This window comes from Camellia sinensis, unplaced genomic scaffold, assembly GCF_055761805.1.
Source record: "Camellia sinensis isolate YWXY unplaced genomic scaffold, ASM5576180v1 Unanchor3, whole genome shotgun sequence".
In the NCBI taxonomy this organism is placed as follows: Eukaryota; Viridiplantae; Streptophyta; class Magnoliopsida; order Ericales; family Theaceae; genus Camellia; species Camellia sinensis.
In genome coordinates, this window is record NW_028129178.1 from 11778124 (window position 1) to 11797775 (window position 19652).

Genomic DNA, 19652 nt, shown 5'->3' on the forward strand with positions numbered 1-19652 from the left:
CTTGGTTGAGGCCTCGGGTGCGCCCGACGGCTGCTTTTCGTCTTTCTTGCGCGTCACGTAGTTAATCTTGCATAATTTTCTTACATCCTTCTTGCGTGAAATGTGGTTCGGTCTGAAATTCCCATGCGTGGCATGTTTGCTTACTCCTTCTTATGATTAAGATTATTGTACCTTGTTTCGGTCTTCTTGCATTGCATTTGCATTCTAATATTTCATTACAGCCTCATTGCATGATCATAAGTTATGTTCCTGTATTGTGCATATCACTTGTATCTTACCCTAGAACTACACTAGTTTGATTCCTTGCAAAGGGATACGTAGGCAGCCCACGGGCACAACCATTTTTGTCTTGCTTATTTGTTTGTCCAAGTTTTTGGCCTTGTCAAAATGGGTCGTCTCTGAGCTTTGACATACACTCCCATCACTTCATGACTTCCAAGTTCTATCAAAGAGGGGCAACTTTAGACACCCCATTTTTGACCATCCTCAAGACTTGGACGTTGTCACTTGTGCATATGGTAATTATGATTGCATGTGTTTGTTTTGAGTGCTCGAAGTCCTTGGCGGAGTGCCCTGCCTTTGAGCCTTGAAACCTTATCTGTTTTGTGCCTTGTTTTGGACCAAAGCCTTGGTATTTCTTACCTGGAAATTTTGGTGACCTGTCGGCCACCACCATAGACTGTTGGCCATGGATAATAGTTGTCGGCCAGGGGTGTGGCCGACCGGCTACTAGTGGTGGCCGACGGCCACCAATGCATTTTTCCAAATATTTGTTGACAGCTGTGCCAACTGTTAGCACAATGAGCTACATCTCCCTACATGTGTATGGTGGGATGTTTCTAAGCTCAAAGAGTGTTTTTCTATAAATAGGGGTGTTCCTCCCCCATTTTGGGAGGTTAGCAATTTCGGAACAAAATTCTCTCTCTCTCTCCCTCTTTAGATTTCTCTCTCTCTCTCTTTACAATTTTATGCTTTGTAGGTAGTTTTGTCTACACTTTTACATACACTACATTGATCAAAGTTACTTCACTTTGAGCTAAGGTCCCTTGAGACTTGTTTTGAGCTCTAGCAAGTGGTTTTAGCTTGGATTTGTGCCAAGAGTTGCTCTTTGCGTCAAGAGGTAGTTTATTTGCTTTGTTCACTTGTTTAGTATACTTGTTTTCTCATCATTTTAAACTGTTTTGAGGCTGGTTTTGAACAAAAAAAAAAACCTCTGTTTTTATGACCTAAAAATGTTGGTTTGAGGCCATTTTCGAGTGGGGGGTGGTTCACTTTTCTTGCTTACTAGTTTGCTAAGCTTTTGTGCCTTTATTTATCACTTTCAAATCAACTTTTTTTTGGCCCTTTTAACAACTGAATTTCAAAGCTTTTTCAGTGGTAAAGATCTCATTTTGAAGTCCAAAATTGGTGGGGTTAGCCTTCCCTCCTCATGTCTTGTTTGCATGCCTAGTTAGCTTCACATGTTAGCATGTTTTTTTAGCTTAACTTAGCTTAAGTCCAGCATGTTTTAGTCTCTGAAATAACCTGTTTTAGCTCTATTTTGGGCTGGTTAGTTTGTTTGAGTCTTGTTTTGCATAGTTGCAGTATTAATTCCTTTACTAGTTTGGTGTTTTAAGGCTTTAACCATCATTGGTGTGAGTTGGTTGCATGTTTTAGTGCTTTTATCACTTAATTTCAGCACATACAATCTCTACAATCTCCCTCATTTCTTCACTTTTTCATTTGTTTTAAGAGTTGTTTCAACTTTAGGGTTGTTTATACTTGAGGTTGAGGCTCATGCTTAATGGTTTAATCCTCCTTTAAGGGTTCATTACCAACGACATGAAGCTTCTCTCATGCCTTAAACTACCCTTTGGTTGATACTTCTATCACTTTAGAAGACACTCACCAGTGGACTAATGGATTAAGGAATGTTTTGATAATTAAAATAAGTAAACAAAATTGACAAGTAAAAGTGTGCAAGATAAGCATTCTTTGTGTTACATTGCATATGTTCAAATCAGACGTTAATTTGAACAAAAGGAAAATGGGACATTTCATACTCAGAGTGATGAAATGTGTCATTTTCCAAGGTCACCATTACCCTTGATCATGCATGATAAGGTGGTGGTAATTTTGGTCTTGTTTGTGCATTTATTGAACTTGTATAAACTTGGTCCCTTAGCCATCATGCATGGAAATTGCTTGATTAATGGTTAGAGGGCCAAGAGTTTCTCTTCTTTGAGCTTATGTGATGATAAAGAGGTTAAATAGTACAAATAACCTGTGAGAATATAGTGTTTTGCTCTGTTTTGCTCTCTGTTGTAGCATGGAAGTGTAAACCAGCAATGGCCGATAGCCACCACCAGTGGCCGACCGGCCACCAATGGTAGCCGACCAGCCACTATTGGTAGCTGATCGGCCCCATGTCCCTCTTGTCGGCCATCAGTGATTTTTGCACAATGTGATGGTATGATGAGGCAGAGGTGTTCTGGAAGTTGGCAGAATTTTCAGTGATCAAATGTGCAAACAAAGGCTTGCAGCATCAAGACAGTGGCTTTTCGGGTGTAGAATCGAGCATGTGCATGCATATGCGTTACTTCCCGAGGCTAAGTAGTTGATTACCTAGTTTACTTGCAATTGACTTGTAATCCATCAATTAGCTAAGTAGTTAATTGGATGTGATGTAATTATTTAATTAGTTAGCTAGAATCGTTAATTAGTTTCGGTTTGTAATAGTTAGCTTAATTAGCATAGCTAGCTAGTTAGCTTTTATTCATTCAGACCTTCCTTTGCGAGGGTGTAATGTTATAAGAAGTGTGCGTGTGGGTGTATGTCTTCCAACCCCATATCTTTCTCTCTTTTATTTAATTGCTTTCGATGGTTAGATTAGGGACATGTTTCAATTAGCATATTGCATGCTTGCATCACTCATTCGTATTGCATGAACCGAGGCTCGGCGCATCATTCAAATTGCATTGCCATTTCAGTACTTCTTTGAATACGTGTTCAAATTGCATGTAGTTCAAATTGCTTCATATGCCATATTAGTAGCCGAGCCTATTATTTGCATTATTGCATATGTTGCATTAGGCATCTTGTATAGTTAGGATCATGCATCTTTCTAACTAGTTTCTGTTTTGGCTCGGAGTACTAGGTGAGTTTTTATGCTTTAGCATACTTGCATAAGTGTGAATGTTGCCATGATTAGCATGCTTGCCATGAGTCTATGTGCTTAAATGCTAAACTGCTCAAATGCCTGTGGATAAAGGCTTGTTGTTTGAATTGGAACGATTCAACAAATGTGCATTTTAAGCCCACTTGGTTGAGTGGCAAATCATGTTTTAAGCCCACTATGTTTGGTGGCAAATCCGCATCTTTAAGCCCACTTGAGGTGGCAAATTCAAACCATTTTTGCAAACAAACATGAGTTGAATTGTTTCAAATTGAGCAAACTTGTCTATATATGCTTGTGCGCATCACATAGTAAAGCTAGTTTAATAATCGAAATAAGAACACATAATGTTTATAAAAACTCATATCATGTTGGTAGAGGCCGATCTTTTGATCAGGCGAGCGGGGGGGCTCAATTCATGACCTTCCCCCTTCGTATCTAAGTTCCTGAGCCGAGGCAACTTTGGTGATGACGAACATGTGGCGTTCAGCACGAGTCAGGGTTTCCTAAATTTTCGCAAAATAAAAAATATTTAGGTGGCGACACTGTATCTGGCAAAGCAGTCCAATTTTGGCATTATTTGATTTAAAATCGATTTTTCAAAAAAGATTTTCCAGATTTGGACTCTTTGGTGATTATCAGTTTCACATTGCACTTGTGAGACTAGATTCAGAACCACGGGAGTCTGAACTGTGAGGCCTTTTTTTCAAACCTTTCGAAAAGGGGGCGCGGAAAAAAGACGAGTCCACAATCGGCTTCTATAACAAGGTTAAATGTCAGAACTAATGCCAGGGGCAACATCGGGAATGAAACACTAAGACAAGGGAGAGTGTTTGCCTTAATGCCTAGGGATGTACAAAACACCGAATCTGTGGTGTTAGGTATAATCTCTATCTATGCTCAGAATGCCTATGTGTTGATTGATTCTAGTTCCACACATTGATTTGTATCGCATGCTTTTTCTTGAAAATTAACTAGCCCATTAGAATCTATGAACTGTTTACTATCTGTATCGACACCATTTGGAGGTTCAATGATATGTGTTTATGTTTATCCGGCATGTGATTGTAGACACTCCATTTTTGACTGCCCTTAAGACTTGGGTGCCACTGATTGTTTACTTGATGATGAAAGTTGTGCAGTACAAAGGTTCGATTTCTTTGGCAAGGGGAGCTTCAAATCCCAACCTTATACCCCTTTTTGGACCAAAACGATTTTGACCAAAAGATTTTAGACCTTAAAACCCTTTCTTTCAAAATATTTTTGAAAAAGTTCCTACGATGTTCCGACACTCGCATTTTGTTAAATGTTGCGCTTTTCGGTAAACCGAGCAAGGACAAAATGAAAATGAATGGAAGGGAGGTGAACTCTTTGAAAAATCTTTCAAAACACCTTATTTAGGGGTTTAGGGTTGGAGAAAAGAGGAGAGGAGGGAAGAAGACTAGTTGAGGAGAAGTTCAGCATGAATCTGGGTAGGATCGAAACTGAGTAGACTTCACTAAAATGAGTTTAACTTTTTTCACAGTTGGAATTTTTATATGAGGCTTCCACCATTGGAAATAATACTTCAAGGGCTTAAATTTAGGCTCAAGAATGACCTGCAAAGGATTCCAGATGAAGGAGATATGTCCAGTTGAAGTTGGGCCCAAAAAACAGATTTTTCTGGCCAACCAGAGGAGGAGGTTTCTGGACATGAATGGGCTTTGCCGGCCATGTGCCGGCCATGAATGGCCTATACCGGTCAGGTGCAGTCCAAGAGTGACCCTTGTCGGCCAGAAATGGACATGTGCCGGCCATCAATGACGGCTTGCCAGCCATTGATGGAAAAAGTCAGATTTTTGCAGATATTTGTATTCTAGCTGTTCTAGCTGCTCATTTTGCGATATTTTCAACCTGAGCTTGCATTCTTCTATATATAGAGAGCCTTCTCTATGGTTCTCAAGGTTAGAACATTTGAGGAAGAAAATTTTTGGGAGCCTCTCTCTCTAAAATTCTCTCTCTATATTTCTCTCTGTCTCTTTCTTGAACCTTTGTGCATAAGTGCATACAAGTGTAGATACACTTCTCCTTTGCCTATACATCCTTGACCAAAGTTGGCTATCTTTGAGCTGAGGTTCTAGAAGGTCTTCTTGGAGCTCTTGAAAGTGATTTTGCTTGGTTTTGTTGCCAAAAATTGTGTTGTTCTTCAAGAGTATAATTCTTTCCCTTTGTGCTTGTTTTGAACACTTGTTTTGCCATCTTTGCATACTATTTTTGGCCTGGTTTTCAGCTATAAAAATCTATATTTTTCAGTCCTAAAAATGGTGGTTTGAGCCTTTGTGAGTTAGGGGGTTGTCCTCCCTTTTGGCTCTTTGGCTTGTGAAGCTTTTTGTGCCATCTTTCATCACCTTTCAAACCAACTCTTTTAGCCTTTTAACCACTTAAACTCAGAGGTTTTTTAGTGGTAAAAACTATGTTTTGAGGTCCAAAATAGGAGGGGGTGGCCATCCTTCCTTGTGTCTTGTTTGCAAGTGTAGATAGCCTAACATGTGAGCATGTTTTTCTACCGCTTTTTAACTTGATCTCAGTATGTTTTTGCTACTAATTTAGCATGATTTAGTTTTGTTTTGGGCTGTCTTGGTCATATGAGCCTTGTCTTGCGTGGTTGTAGTGCAAATGCCTTCACTAGCTTAGTGTTTAAGGCCTTTAACATGTTTTGCTTGAGTGGTTTGCATATTATAGCATCATTTTGCATGTGATTTCAGTGTATATAGCTCTACCACACTCTCACTTATTTCACTCTTTCATTGCTTTTGAGAGTTCTGCCTTGAGCCTTGCTTGCGAGCCAACATGTGCGCATGTTTTTCTAGTCTTTTATGTTTCTATCTCAGCATATTTTAGCCACTATTTTGGCATGTTGTAGCTCTATTTTGAGCTGGTTTGGTCATTTGAGCTTGATATTGCATGCCTCTAGTGTAATGCTCTTCACTAATTTAATGCTTTTGGCTTTTGAACATGTCTTGCATGTGTTGCTTGCATGATTTAGTGTCTTTTGTATGCCATTTCAGCGTCCCTCTATTCTTCACTTTTTTAATTTGTCTTGAAAGTGGTCTTGAGCCCCTTGTTGGCTTGAGTGTGAACTTGAGGCTCTCATGCCTCATGGTTTTAACTCTTTCTTGAGGGTTCCTCCTAACCAACAGCATGAGGCCTCTTTCATGCTCAAGACACTTGTGGTTTAGGCCATCTTTCCAATTAGAGGACACTCATCTTGGACTTAACCGGTTAAAGAATGACTTGGTAATGTTAAAATGGGTAAATAAAATTGGACAAGTAAAACTTGAGCAAGATAAGCGTTTTGTATTTGCATTGCATGTGTTCAATCGGACGTTATGTTGAACACAAGGTATATTGATCCATTTTATACTCAAAGTAATAAAATGAGTCAATCTCCTTTGTCTCCATCACCCTTGATCATGCATGATAGGGTGGTGGTCCTTTGAGTCATGTTTTTGTGTATTTATTGAAATTATGCAACTTGGATCTTTGGCCATCATGCATTCAAAATGCTGGATTGGTGGTTTTGGATCCAAGAGTGCCACTCCTTTGATGTTTTGAGATGATAAGGAGGGTGTAGACACCCCATTTTTGACCGCCCTTAAGACTTGGGCGTTGCTGATGGTTTACTTCGTGATGAAAGATGTGCAGAGCAAAGGCTCGATTTTTTTTGGCAAGAGGAGAGTCAAATCCTAACCTCACACCCTATTTTGGACCAAAGCTACTTTGAATGGTTTTTGGACCTTAAAACCCTCTCTTTCAAAATGTTTTTGAAATAAAGTTTTTATGATGTTCCGAGGCTCACATTTTGTTTAATATCGCGCTTTTCGATAAACCGAGCAAGGACAAAGTGGAAATGAATGAAAGAGAGATGAAATTTTTGAAAAATCTTTCAAAACATCTTGTTTAGGGGTTTGGAGTTGAGGAAAAGAGGAGAGGAGAGAAGAAAACAAGTTGGGGGAGAAAATGGGCATGAACCGTTAAGAGAGAGTCGAGCAGCGCTCGTTGAATCAAGCCTATTCATTTGTCCATTTGGATTTCAGCTATGAGGCCACCACCGTTGAAAAGAATATTTCTGGGGCTTCATTTTTCACTCAAGAATCTCCTCAAGACGAGTCCGGATGGGGGAGATATGATTGGTTGAAGTTGGGCATCATTCTGGTTGGACCAAAATTAAGCCGCCTTCACTAAAAGTGGAATATCTCTTAGCACAGTTGGAATTTTCATGTGAGGCTGTCACCACTGGAAAGCTTACTGCCGGGGCTTCATTCTGGACACAAGAATGACCTGAAAAGGCATCCAGATGAAGGAGTTAGGCTTTCTTCAAGTCGGGGACTAGGACTGATTTTTGCTGCCGGACTCTATAGGAGTGTGCCGGCCATGAATGGTTAATGCCGGCCCTATTCCGTCCAAAAGTGACCCCATGCCGGCCAACAATGGTAAGGTGCCGGCCAACAATGATAAGGTGCCAGCCATTGATGCCAGAAAGCAGATTTCGACAGATATTTTGCTCCAGCTTGCTCCAACTGTCTCTCTTGAGATATTTTCGACCCATGCTCTTGTTTTTGCTATTTATCAAGGACAAACCTATCATATTGAAGGGGAAACATTGGAGAAATTCCTAAGCAAGTTTGGGAGCCTCTCTCTCTAAAAGTATCTCTCTCTCTCTACAAATTCCAGAGCTAAAGTTCAGCTTTTCACTCAAGCTTGCTCTCCCTCTTGACCTTGTGTGCATGCAAGAGGTATACTTGAAGATATACCTCTCCTTTGCCTAGGAACCCTTAACCAAACTTAACCACCATTGGGCTGAGGTTCTTTGGGGATCATTTGGAGCTCCAAAAGGCTAATTTTGGTTCAGATTTTGGCTGGTTTTGCTGCTGTCCTTCAAGGTGCTTCAAGGGTAAGCACTTGTCCCTTTAAACCTTTGCTTTGCATGCTTGTTTTACCACCATTGTAAACTATTTTTGGGGTGGTTTTGAACTGAGAAAATCTCTATTTTCAGTCCTAAAAATGATAGTTTAAGCCTTGTTTGGCTAGGGGGTTGTCTCTCCCTTTTGTTCCTTAGCTTGTATAGCTTTTGAGTCATCTTTCAAGGCCTTTCAAAACAAATTTTCGTGGCCTTTTGACCACTGAAATCCAGAGGATTTTCAGTGGTAAAAAACCCTATTTTGAGGTCCCAAATGGGTGGGGGTTGTCCCCCCTCATTTTCTCTTGTTTGCATGTCTTATTAGCCTATCAAATGAGCATGTGTTTCTACCATTTTAGAGCTTAGTTCAGGCACTTTTTTGTGACTTTTAGGACCTTCCTTAACTCTGTCCATGGCTGGTTTGGTCACCTTATACATGCTTTATACACTTGCAGTGTAATCCTACTTGTAGCCTTGCAAAGTAGCATGTCTTTGTGCCTTGAATTTGCTTAGTTCAAGCATGTTTTTAGCCATTACTTGCCATGCCATAACTCTATTTTTGTCTGATTTCGTCACCTCTTGTATGCTTCATACACTTGTAGTGTAAATCTCATAAATTAGCTTTGTATGCTTCATGAAGTAGCATGTCATTCTAGCTTGTTTTGTTTCCATTTCAGCATGTTTTTGGTGATTTTTTTCCATGTCATGACTCTATTTTGGTTTGGTTTGGTTGGCCCTTGCATGCTCCATGCACTTGTAATGCAATTTCATGAAATAGCCTAACATGCATCATGCTTTGACATGTCATTCTAGCATGCTTTTGGATTAACTTAAAGAATATTTTGTTCATGTTTTACCACGTTTAAAGTCTGATTTGTGTTGTTTTGGTCATGCATGCCATGCTTTGTATAGCTATAATGCATTCTATTTTGTTAGCTTTGTGTATCAAGTCCACTAGCATGCATTGATTAGCCTATTTGAATGGTTTGACATGATTTTTTATGTTATTTCAGTCCATGTTTCATGGCCATACACTCACATTTGTCACTTATTCAATGCGTTGGAGGGTTTGCCTCTTTATGCCTTAACATGAACCAATGTGTATGCCTTCATGCCTTTGCTTGAGAGCCATCATCTCAATGTGTTTTTGGGGTTATTTTGCCATAATATAACTCTTATTTTTATTGGTTAAGTCATCCCATGCTTGGTCTTAATAGGTGTAGTGTAATCCACCTTATTCGCATTGTATGCATCATGCCTTACGCCCTTCATGCTAGCTTGTTTTGGCTCCCTTCCATGCATGTTTTAGTATCATTTTGACATGTTCTAGGACTATTTTGGGTTGCCTTTGCTATATCCTTCATGCTTTGTATAGCTGTAGTGCAATTGGCCTTGCTAGCTTTGTGTTTTGTTGACTCATGCATGCTATCTTTGAGCTATTTAGATGATTTGGCATCATTTACTACTCTATTTTAGAGCTTATAGCATTGCTATGTTCCTACTTCTTTCATGCCTTGAATGCCTTTAAGTGTTGTGCATTGTTGCCTACTTATGGCCTAGCATGTATGCCATCTTGCCTAGGTATTTGAGCCTCCATCTTAGTATGTTACGGTCTTTGTCTTGACCTATTTCATCTCTGTCCATGGTTGATTCATGCATTTGTGCCGTGTATTGCATGCCCCCTTTGTATTCCTCTTTGTTAGCTTTAATGCTTAAGGACCTTTGCATGCCATGCTTGCTTTATTTGAATGATTTGACATCATTTCTTACCTCATTTCAGTGCATTTAGTGTTGTTACACTTCCGCATTTGTCACTCTTTGAGCACTCTTGAGAGTTGTGCTCTTAGGCCTCTTTGATGGGCCATTGCATGTGCATGCTTGTATATGCTTCATGTGCCTTAATTTTATCACCATTGGCCATTGATTTGGGCATGATTGAGGTCTATCCATTTTAGTTTAAGTCCATTTTTTCATGTTGTTGCATGCTTGGTATAGCGCATGTTGTTGCATGCTTGTTCCATTGTGTTGTTGTTGTATGCTTGTCGCATTGCATGTTGTCGCATGCTTGTCGCATTGCATAATTCTTGCATGTTGTTTACATGTTTATGTTGCATTGCATTGTGTCCAACCCGGTGTTGTGTTTGAACACAAGGTGGATTAGATCATTTCATACTTGAAGTGATGAAATGAGCCAATCTTCCTTTGGTCTCCATTTCCTTTGATCACTCATGATAAGGCTGTGGTCTTAGTGTCTTGTTTGTCACGCAATTATTGAATTTGCACAAATTAGATCTTTGGCTATCACGCATTGCGATGCTCGATTGATGGTCTTGGATCCAATGATGCCCACTCCATTGATGTTTTGAAGTGATACAGGGTGGCATAGTGCGTACATACCCTTGGGAGACTCTCCCTTTTCTCTGTTTTGTGCTTTGCTGCAGCTTGGTGTCCCAGCACATCAGTGGCCGGCACTCCCCTTTTGTTGGCCGGCAGCCCTTCATTCTTGGTCGGCGGTGTGCACTTTTGGCTGGCAGGGGGGTCGGCAGCATCTTCTCATGGCTGGCAGGCCACTGGTGCACTCCTCAGCATTGTTTTGGTGAGATCCAGCAACTAGTTCTCAAGGATACCCTGCAAACAGAGCCTCTAAAGAGCATTTGGAGAGCTTTTCGGGACGGGAATCGAGCATGCATCTTCAACTTCTTCAAGGCAGAGCTGAGGCAGCCTAGTTTATATATTTTAATGCTTAGCATGAATTTGTAATTTAATTAATTCATTTCTTAATTAGTTAAAGTATTGTAATAATTAGCTTAGTATTTGCTAGTTATTCAATTTGGTTGTGTAATAATTAGTATAATTAGTTTAATTAGATTAGTTAGTTTAGCTTAGCTTAGATTAGCCCAGCTTTCATTCGGACCCTCCGTCGAGAGGGCATATGTTGTAATAAGGGTGCGTGTGTGTGTGAATGTCTTCCAACCCCATATCTTTCTCCCTTTTACTTACTTGCTTTTGATGGTTAGTTTTAGGGCATGCTTCAATTAGCATCTTTTATGTTTGCATGTGTGCATCTATTCATTTGTCTTGCATGCACCGGGTTCGGCGCATCATATTAACTGCATGGTATTTCAATACCAAGTTGAATACATGTATCAATTGTTGCATTTCACATGCCATTTTAGAATAGCCGAGCCTATCTTAGTTGCATTCTTGCATGTGTTGCATTAGGCATCTCAACATAGTTAGGATTCATGCATGATTTATAATTAGCTTCTTTCTTTGGCTCGGAGTAATGTTTATGCTTTAACATCTTGCATGAGCGTGATTGCATGTTGCCATGATAGCATGCTTGCCATGAGGCTATTTGCTTATGTGATATAACTGGATGAATGCCTGTGGGTGAAGGTTGGGTTACTTGAATTGGAACAATTCATCAAATGCGAGTTTTAAGCCCACTCGAGAGTGGCAAAATCAAGTTTTTTAAGCCCGCTTGAGGGTGACAAATCCACGTCTTAGCCTACTTGCGAGTAGCACCTTCAAAACCATTTTCAAACAAACAAACATGAGATGTTTTGTTCCAATTTAGGCGATCTAGTCTATACTTGTGTGTTGTGCGCATCACATAGTAATTATAGGCTAATAACCGGAATAAGAACACATGTGTTTTCAAAAACAAGATATCATGTTAGTAAAGGCCGATCTTTGATCGGGTGAGCGGCGGTGCTCATTGCATGACCTTCCCCTCTCATACCTAAGTTCCTGAGCCGAGGCAACTTTGGTGATAATGGACACGCGACCTTAGGCACGAGTCAGGGTTTCCTAAATTTCCCAAAACAAAACATTTATGTATCTAGCAAAGTAGTCCATGTTTGGCACTTCTTTATAAAATCAGTTTTCCAAAACGATTTACCGGATTTGGACTCTTTGGTGATTTATCGATCTCGTATTGCATTTTACGAGACTAGATTCAGAACCGTGACATTGAGTCCGAACTGTAGTAGCAAAGAACTACGATTCGTGCCTTTGCGTATGGAGCGGAGTTCGGGCACGTCTACAGAGGGGCACAGTACAAACATGTCCTTGGAAAACCCTAATTTTTCCTCTGTTTGTGCTCTGTTGCAGTGTGGCAGTTCAGTACACCAGTGGCCGACAGTGGCTCACTGATGGCCGGCAGTGGCTTCATCCTTGGCTGGCATGGCACATTTTTGGCCGGCAACAAGCATTCATGGCCGGCAGGCCACAGGTGCAGTCCTCAACATTAAATTGGTAAGGTGGAGTAGAAAGTTCTTGGAGCAAGCTTAACCCTGCAAACAGAGCCTCTCAAGAGCAAACCGGTGGGCTTTTCAGGGCGAAAACCGAGTGCATGCATCTTTTACTTTCCAAAGCAGAGCTGAGGCAGTGTAGTTTAATGCTTTACATGTTTAGTTAGCATGGTTTAGTAATTTAATTAATTAGTTTGCTAATTAGTTAAGTGTTGTAATAATTAAGCAGCTTAGCTTAACTATTTATTTATTTCGTTTTGTAATTAATTAGCTAAGTTAGTTAATTAGTTGTTTTGTAATAATTAGCTTGGCTTATATTAGCTTAGCTTATTCATTTGGACCCTCCTTCAAGAGGGCGTAATGTTGTTATAAGTGTGCGTGCGTGTGTGCATGTCTTCCAACCCCACGTCTTTCTCCCTTTTATTTATCCGCTTTCGATGGTTAGATTAGGGACATTTTCATTTAGCATACCTTATGCTTGCATGTTTGCATCATTCATTTGTCTTGCATGCACCGAGGCTCGTCGCATCATACAAACTGTATCGTATTTCAATATACTTATTTGAATACGTGTTTCAAAGCATGTTATCAAATTGTTGCATTCATATGCTATCTTAGATAGCCGAGCCTATTAATTGCATTATTGCATGTGTTGCATTAGGCATTTTGTATAGTTAGGATCATGCATTGTTTCTAACTAGCTTTCGTTTTGGCTTGGAGTATATTGTGAGTTTTACGCTTTAGCATACTTGCATGAGTGTGAGTGTTACCATGTTTCGCATGCTTGCCATGAGGCTATTTGCTTAAATGATAAACTGCATGAATGCTTGTGGATGAAGGCTTTGTTGTTTGAATTGGAACAATTCGATAAATGTGCGTTTTAAGCCCACTTTGCGAAGTGGCAAATCATCATGTTTTAATTCCACTTGAGGGTGGCACTTTCAAACCATTTTTGAAAACAAACATGAGTCGAAATGTTCCAATTCTTGCGATTTTTGTCTATACTTGTGTGTGCGTCACATAGTAAGTTAGCTAATAACTGGTAAGAACATATGTGTTTATAAAACAACATATCATGATTAGTAGAGGCCGATCCTTTGATCGGGCGAGCGGGGGTGCTCATTTTAGGACCTTCCCCTCTTGTGCCCAAGTTCCTGAGCCGAGGCAACTTTGATGATGACGGACACGTGGCCTTTGGCATGAGTCAGAGTTTCCTAAATTTCTCAAAAATAAAATATTTAGGTGGCGACTCTGTAATCTGGCAAAGCAGTCTAGTTTTGGCATTATTTGATTCAAAAATCGATTTTCCAAAATGATTTGCTGGATTAGACTCTTTGGTGTTTATCAGTCCCACATTACACTTTGTGAGATTAGATTCAGAACCATGACAGGGGTCCGAACTGTAGGACCAATTCGAGCCTCTCCAAAAGGGAGGCGCGAAGAAAGTCGAGTCTACAGTGATGATGTGACTGGGAACGTGACATTGTATGTTGATTTGTTACCATTGGGTATAGATCATTTTGACTGCATACTTGGTATGGATTGGTTAACGAAATATTGTGCCACCATTGATTGTGTGAATATAACCGTCATGTTTCAACCACCTGGTTTGCTTGAGTTTGTTTTTACTGGAAATGGTGTGGTTCCTTCGCCATACTTGATTTCATTTATGAAAGCCAGGAAATTGTTAAGAAAACGGTATTGGGGCTACTTGTGTTATGTGATGACTAAGTTTTCGGATAGTGCTAATGTGGAAAAGATTCCTGTGGTTTGTGAATTTTCTGATGTATTTCTTACTGACCTACTTGGGGAGTTAATTGATAGGGAAATTTAGTTTACTATTGATATAGCACCCGGGATACAACCAATTTCCAAGACCCCTTATAGAATGTCAACTTCCAAACTGAAATAGTTGAAAGTCTAACTCCAAGAACTCTTAGACAAGAAATTCATCCGCCCGAGCATCTCACCTTGGGGAGCTCCAGTGTTGTTTGTCAAAAAGAAAGACGAGTCTTTGAGATTGCGTATTGACTACCATGAGTTGAACAAAGTAACCGTGAAGAGCAAATACGCATTGCCCCGAATAGATGATCGATTTGACCAACTTCAGGGGGCACATGTGTTCTCCAAGATAGATCTTAGATCCAGGTATCACCAGTTAAAGGTCAAGCCTGAAGATGTGGAGAAAACTACATTCAGAACTAGATACGGACACTATGAATTTTTGGTAATGCCGTTCGGAGTAACTAATGCACCTGTAGCATTCATGCACTTAATGAATAGAGTGTTCAAACAATTCCTTGATGAGTTTATTTTTGTGTTCATCAATGATATATTGATTTATTCTAAAAGTAGGGAAGAACATGAAAACCATCTGAGAATGGCTCTACAGATCCTAAGGGAATAGAAATTATATGCAAAATTTTCCAAATGTGAATTTTGGCTTGACAGTGTGGCATTCTAGGACATGTAATCAACAAGGATGGTATCTCTGTTAACCCACAGAAAATTGAAGCTATTGTAAACTAGCCTAGGTCGACCAATGTGTCGGAAGTTAGGAGCTTTTTGGGACTTGCTGGGTACTATAGAAGATTTGTGAAAGATTTCTCGAAACTTGCTTTGCCATTGACACAATTGACACATAAAAATGTATCATTTTGCTAGAGTGATCAACGGGAGTCAGCCTTCCAAGAATTGAAAACTAGACTGGTAACTGCACCAATTCTGACTTTGCCTAACGGAATTGATGGGTTTCCGATTTACAGTGATGCCTCCTACAAAGGTTTGGGTTGTATGCTGACGCAAAATGGGAAGGTAATTGCTTACACCTCTCGACAACGTCGTCCTCATGAAAAGAATTACCCAACTCAAGATCTTGAACTAGCAGCTGTGGTGTTTGCTTTGAAAATTTGGCTCCATTATCTATGCGGAGTAACTTGTGAAGTGTATACTGACCATAAAAGCTTGAAATATTTCTTTACCCAAAAAGAACTGAACATGAGATAGAGAAGATGGTTAGAGTTGATCAAAGACTATGATTTGCAGATTTTGTACCATCCAAGGAAAGCTAATACAGTGGCAGATGCTTTGAGCCGAAAGTCAATAGGAAATTTGTCATGTTTGCTCATCAGTCAGAAAGAATTGCTATGTGACTTGGAAAAGAATGAGATTGAAGTTGTATTGCATGAACAAGGTGGAATCTTAGTTGTTATCGCTGCCCAACCTGCAATCATTGAAGAAATTAGAGAAAAACAACTGCAAGATGAATCCTTGAAAAAGATTGTGGATGAATTTGACTCCAAACCAAGGCCCGGGTTTGTACTTGAGAACAATGTGTTGAAATTTCAAGGTGGCCTTTGTGTGCTGAATTGTTTTGACTTGAGGAAATGCATCATGACTAAAGCTTACAATTCGAAATTTGCCATGCATTCGGGAAACACAAAGATGTATCATGACTTGAAACAGAATTTCTGGTGACCGGGAATGAAAAAGTGTATTGCAGATTTTGTTGCTAAAAGTTTACACTGCCAGCAAGTTAAAGTCGAACGTCAACGACTTGTTGGTTTGTTACAACTGCTTCCAATACCGGAATAGAAGTGGGAGCAGATTACTATGAACATCATTGTGGGATTGCCTCGCTCCTCTCGAGGTATGGATTCTATTTCGGTCATTGTTGATCGCTTAACTAAATCTGCCCACTTTTTGCATGTCAAATCCTTGTATAATGCGGATAAATTGGCTAATTTGTATGTCAATGAGATTATGAAATTACATGGAATTCCAGTTTCCATAGTGTCTGACAGGGACCCTAAGTTCACTTTAAGATTCTGGCAGAGTCTATAGCAAGCTTTGGAAACTGCGTTAAGACTGAGCAGCGCTTACTACCCACAGACAGATGACCAATCAGAAAGAACAATACAGACGTTAGAGGATATGCTCAGAATGTGTGCCCTAGATTTCCAAGGCAATTGGGGGACCTACTTACCATTAGCTGAATTTGTGTATAATAATAGCTATCACTCAAGTATTAGGATGGCTCGTTATGAAGCTCTATATAGAAGGAAATGCCGTTCTCTGATCTGTTGGGCCGAGGTAAGTGACAGCCCTTTGTTGGGATCGAAACTTGTGCAAGAAACGACTGAAAACGTGAAATTGATTCAACAAAGCCTGAAAATTGCACAAAGCCGCCAAAAGAGTTATGTAGATGTCCGAAGGTGAGATAGAGAATACGAAGTCGGTTCATAAAAGTGACTCCAATGAAAGGGCAAACTCGTTTTGGTGTGAAAGGCAAATTAGCACCAAGGTATGTCGGGCCATATGAAGTGCTTGAGAAAATCAACCCGGTAATGTATCGGGTAGCCTTATCGCTGGTCATGGAGCATATGCATAATGTTTTTCATGTTTCGATGCTTCGGGAATATTTATGAGATCCACTCCATGTGATTGAGCTGATTCATGTGCTTTTCAAAGATGACCACACATATGAAGAAAGGCCAATTCAAATTGTGAATCGAAGAATCAAAAGATTGAGGAACAAAGAATTCCGTTGGTGAAAGTGGATTGGCAAAATCACGGAGGGATATATGCAACATGGGAGACAGAAGAGGATATAATGAAGATAGATCCAGATTTGTTCCCTCTGGACTCGATATTTTTCCAAAACGAAGGTAATCAAAGTTTGGAGGACCAAACTCTTTAAGGGGGGAAGACTATAATAACCCCAACCCATGATTAACTATTAAACCATGATTAACCATAATTAATATTGCCTAATGAGTAATTAAGATAAAATTATGAATTAATTGCATGTGTGTTGCATTATTTGAGTTTCTATCTGTTCATGGTAGGAATATCTGTCTGTATTTCCATTTTGTTTTTCCAATCAAAGGCCTTATTGGCATCTGATTGCGAAATTGACTTGATATATGTGTTTTTTGAAAATTTTGGAAAATTATAGTAGGTTTAATTAAAATTCGATTGGGAATGAATTAATTAGTATTCAATCATGTGGATTAGTGAACTTAAGCCTAGCTTTATTAGATGCCACTAACCAAACGTATATAAGGCTTATTTGACTCAACACACACAAGTTACACACTCTCTTTCCTTCCTATTTGAGCTCATAAACGCGAGTGAGAGAGAGAGAGAGGGACTTAGGAAATTAAGTTCAAACACTTGGATGTTGTAGAGACTTGGAAAAGTTGGCTTAGAGACTCAACAATTAGCTAACTAGAGCTCAACTAGACATCTAAGGTATGAAATCAAGCTTCTAACTTTGAAATTTAGTTGGTTAATGCATGGAATCAGGTGAGATAAGCGAATGAACTTGAAAATTTAGATAGAATTGGAGAAATGAACTCAAATCATGCATGCATGCATATTTCATAGCATTTTGAAGTTGTTTTCCCAAGAATTTCCTCATGCATGTTACTAATTCACTTTAGTTTTGGGAATTCTTCAAGTTTCATGCCATTTTGTGTCATTAGATCATGTTTTGGAGGTTTTGAAGTCAAGGCAATACTTATATGTTATGTTTGCTATGAATTGAGTTGAGTTTTAAGTAGTCGGCAAGCTTTTGGGCTTTGATTTTGCGAAATGATTTAGAATTCCCAATGTTTTCCAAGTTCATACATATATCTTTAAGTTTTTGGCCCAAAGAGATGAGTTTTGATGCATTGAATTTGAGTTTTGCAGCTTGGAGGTGAATATGGAAATTCCAGAATTCGACCCTTCTACTCGAGCGGCAGATCCTGTGCTCGAGCGATCACTCTGTGATCTTGCACCTCCGCTCGAGCAACCAGAAGTTTGCTCGAGCGTGAAATGTAAGCTCCTAGAAGTTTATATGTTTTGCAGACTGCTTGAGCGATCATCGAGCGTGCGTCGAGCGGAAAAATCAAGCAACCAGTACTTTTGCAGAGTTTGCAGGCCACGCGAGCGACCACTCACATTTTGTATGTCTGCTCAAGCGAAGTAAGTTATGCTCAAGCAAGACCCCAATTTTCAGCAAATCTTGTTAAGTGTTTCCAAGTACATTTTAGTATCCTCATTGCATCCTAGGCATTCCTAAGCTAAGATTAAGACATAATAATGAGGGTAAAGGCTAGAAACACACTAAGAACGAAATGAGATAAGTCATGTACGATTCAAGCGTGTGTTTCAGTAGATGTATCTGTTATGTTAGTGTAGGTCACGCACTGTAAGCTGTTGATCCATTGGTTGGCTATCGAGCTGTACAACAATCTGTGAGTAATAACTTAGCAAAGCTACGTTTGATATGAAATACCTTCTGAATATTATGGTATGATGTGAAATGCTTCTAAAAAGGCTATTTTGTGAATCCATGAATGATGATCCATGTTTTTGAATAGTATTTGTGGTATCCTTAGTAAAGGCCCTCGTCCAGGGGAAATAGCAATGTGGCTTATGGTCATGAGGCCCTCGCCCGGAGGAATAATACTGTGGCCTAGGTCCTTGCTTGGGGGAATAATACGGTGGCCCATGAAAGAGATATGTTACCCGGTACCGGAGGTTCCATTATGGAACTTGATATGCTTGACCACAGAGATATGTTAATGCTAATGGATGTACCACACATGAATTGAATATGAACATGAATATGACTCTGTTTCTGGTACAAACATGACTATGCTTCGATGTGATTAGAGATTTGAAATTTGTTCCAGACATCGTTCACTAAAACCTTTATTTTGTTATTATTCACTGGGCTTTGCTCACTTTATATATATATATATATATGTATGTAGGTGAGCAGGAGCATGACCAGGCCTAAGCTGCTACCTAGGGTTTTGGGTCAGCTAGCCACTGTGCCTCCCGGGGAGGTTCTCTTTTGAGATGTCAAGTTTTGTAACTTTGCTACAGATGTTTTTGTTTTGTTATTCTTATCTGTACATTGGGTTAAGTCCCCTTTTGCCTTTAACTGTGTAAATGGGTGACGTAAGACTAATGTAATTATGACGTCACATGTATATATATAAGTGTGTTTGACGATTTCTGTCTCATATACGTCAATACAACTCTATGGACAATGTATTTTTATATATATGCTTCCGTGGCCCCTCGTATTTCATAATAATCCGATCAGAGGCTTTCGGTAATCCAATGATTACTGGCCGGTTATGACGCTAAACCTATAGGGGCGGGTTTGGGTCGTGACAACTGCAATTGCAAGTTTACAACACTTTTGCAATTCAGTAATTGAAATCTTTTGACCAGAATACCTGAGATCTCCAACAACAACAAACATTGCTAGATTACTTGCTATTGGGAAGTTTAGATTGCATGC